Genomic DNA, 6000 nt, shown 5'->3' on the forward strand with positions numbered 1-6000 from the left:
ATGGTATTTTGCTATGACTGGCCCTAGAAAACCAATATACTAGGCATTAAAGAAAACATGAGTATAAGTTACTACAGAGAAAACAGAAACTAAAAAATAATACAGAGGTCATTGGCCAATAACTGAGTATATCTTTGTAATCACATGAATTAGTATATAGGAAATGGAATGATAATGACTTTGAGATTGAGACTATGCAATTGTTACAGTATTCTTTATTTAAAATGCCTAAATCTCAAATCTACAGAGATTTCCAGGGCACCAATTTATGGATGCACTACCTTTGTTAAATTACTTATGAGATGCACAAAAGAGTAAGGGGCTCCTTAGATAACGAAGTCTTATTTGTATAATTATAAGGTTAGAAGAGACCTTGAGTCATTTCGAAGCTTTTTCCTTTGACTGAAACCAAATGGGATATTCTTTCCAATTCATTTATGTGAAAGTGTTTGTGTCTGTAACTTGTTGTGAACGTGATTGTCTGTCTTCCCAATAGCAAGTCTCCTCAATTATCCTTGATTTTATAACAATGATTTCTGCCAAGCCACATCAAATTGGCAACATTTGGGGCATGTGTCATGTGTCTCTTGTTAAATATTCTGGTTAGTCTCTGAGTTTAAAACCTAAATAAAGGCAATATAAAATGAAAAGTAGTCTTTAAAAATACAAATTCTTTTATAGATTGAATATGCACAATGCAGGATGAACAATGCATTTTATAACAAATGCTTTTAGTTGGATGTCCTTGGGAAACACACTTAATCTATAATCAACCTTTATCAAAATGGAGATGCCAATGTTTATTTCATAAGTATCTTTGTGCATATTCCATTTACAAGTAATTCTTATAAAGTGCTTACTATGGTATATTCCTTTGTGACTCAGACAGTAAAGAATTTGCCTGCAATGCAGGAGACCTGGGCTTGATCCCTGAGCCGGGAAGATCCTCTGGAGAAGGGAATGGCTAGCCACTGCAGTATTCTTGTCTGGAGAATCCCATGGACAGACAAGCCTGGCGGGCTATAGTCCATGGGTTCACAAAGAGTAAGACATGATTAGCACTTTCACTTGACTTTCATGGTATATTCACATTGCTTGTTAGAATTAATACCTTGCAAACTTGTTTTGAGAATTCAATAAGTGGGTAAGTGCCCATTCAAACATAGTGGGCACTTGACAAATATTAGTTTATCCTCCTTTTTTGGTTAAAAAAGGAAAACAGAAAGTTTGTGATTCAAGAGAGGAAAAGAGGACGGGGAGAAGATGAAGATAGGGAGGTAAGGGAGTTCTTTGGATCTTCATATTCAAACCATCTAATGATAGCTACTTGCCCTTTCTTATCTAAATATTGAGTTGATTTTTCTTTCTCACTTTTGGTATTTCAGTTTTTTGCCTTTAGACAATATGACTAAACCATCCCTGTATGATTATTTTTTATTCTTATTTAAGAAAGGTTTGCTAAATATTTAAAAATCAGTTAAAGATAAACTTATAATTTCTCTTTGTAATTAACTGGAGTCATTTATTATTTCTATACTTACTTTGCTGGGAAAGACTGAAGGCAAGAGGAGACAGGGGAAACAGAGGAGGAAATGGTTGAATGGCATCACTGACTCAATGGACATGAGTTTGAGCTTGAGCAAACTCTGGGAGGTGGTGAAGGAGAAGGAAGCCCAGCATGCTGCATTCATGGGGTCACAAAAAGTTAGACACGACTTAGTAACTGAACAACAACACCTACTTATCTGGAATGCATATGCACACATAAGCCACAAATATCAAACACTTGGCTTGTATAGTTGCTTTTTGCCTATATAGTCCTACATATCCTGTCATATCTTTTTGCCCTGTGTGATATTCTGTTATTTATCAAGAAAGTTATTTTTATTTCTTTGATTAAATGTTTACAAAAAAGTCAAAAATCTCCCTCATCACTACCTGAAATTCTCTTTAATTATAAGAGGATGCAAAGATAGAAATTATGGTGTGCTGCAATCCATGGGATTGTGAAGCATTGGGACAAGACTTGGCAACTGAACAACAACAACCCATTGTTACAAGATTTGATCAAGATGAAAATACACCTCTCAGATCAGCCAGGAGTCTTTAAAACTAAATACCAACCCCCAGGTAAAGGGAGATTGTACTGATTTCAGAAATCACTGTCCAAACCGATTGTCATCAACAAAGCGATTTTTCCTGTTCTACACTTTCAATCAACTGAACAGCAAGCAGTGAACTGGAGCAAATTTCTCATGTAGAGATTGCTGGTTTTTCTGCCTTATCATGTACTTTACTTAGGCAGGTTGCTAATCAGGTAGTTTTGTGACTGAAAGTTCACAATAATTCAAGAAAATGACAGTTATTTATCAAATCTAAAGCATGAAGTAAAAATAGCTTCTACACAGATTATATGCTGCAAAATAACCTGCTTCTAAGAGAAGAGGCAATTTCTGGTTTTTAAGATGTAAAAATAATTGAAAGTTTCCAATTTCCTTAAGAGGCAGCCTGTAGTTTTTGTTGAGTGCTAGTTGTGGTTGCAACTCTAATAGGAAGGGAAATAACGTAAACATATAACGCAAAAAGTGCCTTGTGAAAGTGCTCATTGAATTTAGCATAATCGTTACTATATTATATAATGCACTTAAATGTAATTGAGTACCAAACAGGCTTGTAATAGATACCCCACTGTGAATCCTGACAATTACAGTTAACTTTATTTTAAAATATATGTTTATGTTTTGAAAGAAAAAAATCGAGGGGCACTAAAATAGTCTTCCTACAATTTTTGTTACACTGAAATGTAGAATTGTTTGTTCTGTTTAAATAACATTGAAGTCTATTTAGGGTTTTAAAAACAAACAGAAATCATTAAATATCAGTCAAGGCTCTTTCTTCTTCTATTGCTGAAAAACCTTAGCTGGAATATGTTACAAACTATTATATCATCTACATAAGAAAATTAGAACTATGTCAAGATTAAAAAATGTGTTGCTTTTCTGGGTGACATATTTTGAGTAAGGGCAAACTCATGCATTGGAGTGCTGTGTCTTGAATGAATTCTTGGTGTTGCAGAAGCTGTGACTGTAACAGCCTCACTTCCTTCCAGCATCTACTTCAGCTTACTAGTTTTACTAAAATCTAGGACACAAAGTGGTCATGTGGAAAACAGTCTTCCTAGACCTAGGTAAGAAACAGGTCCTCGCTAAGAATTTTAAAAGTTTTGAATTTTAGGGTAGTAGCAAAAAAAAAAAAAAAAAAATTATAGTGATTCCTTAATAGCAGATCATGGACCAATATCATTAAGATGAAATCATTCATTATGTCACCTAAAAAATGGATAATTGATTAGTCTTATTTTAATCATTTTAATACCTGGATCTTTCCACTAAACCTTGCCCTTTTGTGACTTCATTTAATTTGAAATTTCAAAAAAACATCAAACAGAATATCTAAACCTTAATCAGAACATGATATAAATAAACAATATGTTAATACTCAAACTACGATACATCTTATCCACAACATTCTGATATGTGCATCGAATAACTCTAGCAGAGGGAGGGAGGGTCAGGATGAGAAACATGTATACTCACGACTGATTCATGTGAATGTATGGCAAAAACCACCACAATATTGTAAAGTAATTAGCCTCCAATTAAAATTTTTAAAAAAGAAGAAAAAAAGTAACTCTAGCAGAGAGTCACTTATTAAAAATGAAGAGACAATCAATATCTGATATGTAACTACCTTGTGCAACTAAAAATTTATAATTTCATATAACATATATACTATGTTTTATGAAACACACTACTTAATTGATCCCTTGATATGTTTTAAGTATTGGGTTGGTCAAAAAGTTCTTTTGGATTTTTCTAAGGATATGGAAAAACCAGGGGCTTCCCAGGTGGCCCTAGTAGTAAAAAACCCACCTGCCAATGCAGGAGACATAGAGACACAGGTTCGAAACCTGGGTCAGGAAGATCCCCCAGAGGGCATGGCGACCCTCTCCAGTTCTCTTGCCTAGAGAATCCTTTAGACAGAGGAGCCTGGCGGGCTACAGTCCATAGAATCGCAAAGAATCAGGCACAACTAAAGTGACTTAGCAAGCATGCACAAATGGAAAAACCAAAATGAACTTTTTGGCAAGTATATCATATGTTAAAATCAAAAGAACAGATTCTAAGACGTAAAACCACCCAATTCTACCTTTGTAATAAGTGAAAGTGAGTTTTAACTAAGCAGCAAAAATGATAATCAAAATTATTAGCATTAAGATATTACTTTAGATATAAGGGAAAATGAAGAGAAAAGAAATTCCATATTGGGAAGATAGGAGATACATAAAGACACATTAAAATAAGATGAGTAAGAGAAAGGACGAGGAAAGAGTTGAGTATGGTGACCTATATCATATCATAGACCCATCAATCCTCACGTGTCCTACTTCTTTACAGCACAAGGTTTATTCGTGTCTGAGCAGACCAACCAGGTCTTCCCAGTCGCTCTCTGTCTACATTAGTGTTAGTCACTCACTCGGTCCAAGTCTTTGCGATCCATGAGCTGTAGCCCACCTGATTCTTCTTGCCATGGATTTCTCCAGACAAGAATACTGGAGTGGGTAGCCATTCACTTCATCAGAGATCTTCTCGAGACCCAGGGGTCAAACCCAGGTCTCCTGAATTGCAGGTAGGTTCTTTACCATCTGAGCCACCAGGGAAGCTGCATAAAAGATGCCATTCTGTAAAATCACATTCCTATGGAGTCATATATTTTTTTATTGACTATACAGTATCACCTGTAAGATTTCAATTGCATGCTATAATATTTAGATAGATTTTAGACTGTAAAGATGATTAAACCAAAATTAAGCAGTATTTAAGAATCAGCTCAGAAAATAATTATTAATTAATCTTTCTTTCCCCTAAAACTAGAGAAGATCTTTGAGTAAAGGCTATAAATAGAATGGAATAAAATTTTAGTATTTGTGACAGCAGGGAGCACATTAGTGGCTCTATCACTTAGAAATCCTTTGGCTCTTCCTGAATGACAATACAATTTATTTCCAATGTTATCAGAAAATTAAGGTGAAAGATTGGGAAATTTCAGTATTCCTACTACATCACCCGCTGAATACCCCCTTTTGCATTCTCACCAAAAACAGAAGCTGGAAAGTACCACTGTATTTGTTTTCTTATTTAGCCAGTTTCTAATGAAAGGTTGAGTAGTGAGAGTTCCCTCTTACAAAATCCTCTTTTCACAAATAATTAACTAAGGACCAGAGTAGTTACTTCACATTCATCTAGCTGAGGCCAAGGCCAGTATTAAAACTTGGTTCAGTCAATAATTTCATTTCATTTCCGTGTCAAATTGCCTCAAGCAAGCAAGTAATCAGGCAATGTTTTTTGTGCAGGACTCATTAATAGCCATTTTGTGTATTGTCTGAAGACCATCATGCTATTATGAGAATTTCCACCAAAAAGCAATTCAGATTTTATAACATTAGAAAATTTTCTCTGTAATTAAACACATAAAAAGCATGCATTTGTGACTTTAACAGGTCATTAAAATATGTGCAAGTACCACTATTAAAAAATGCTGAGTCTTAAGAGATCCTTTTCTGGGAGTCATGTATTTTTATAAAGTATATTTGAAAATTTGCACTTGCTTTGCCAATTTTTACTGCACACTTCACTGCACAGGCAGAAGGCGTTCTTTCCATTGTCAAATCCCTAAAAAAAAAAAACAAAAAACAAAAAAAAAAACTTTGCTTTACTCTATCCATGGGTTTGCTCCTATCTTAAATTATATTTTCTGTTACCCCAGTACAAAAATAGAAACTCTGTAAATGCAGAAACATTGCTTTATTTTTTCAAAGTAGTCACTGTTATAATGAATGAACCAGTGAGTGAATGTATGACCACAGGAGAAGAAAGAGGGACATAGCCTTCTAATTTTCTAATAAATGTCTTATGAAACTTTTATAAGATTTTGGATTGT

This window comes from Muntiacus reevesi, chromosome 2 (genome assembly GCF_963930625.1).
Source record: "Muntiacus reevesi chromosome 2, mMunRee1.1, whole genome shotgun sequence".
NCBI classification, from domain to species: Eukaryota; Metazoa; Chordata; class Mammalia; order Artiodactyla; family Cervidae; genus Muntiacus; species Muntiacus reevesi.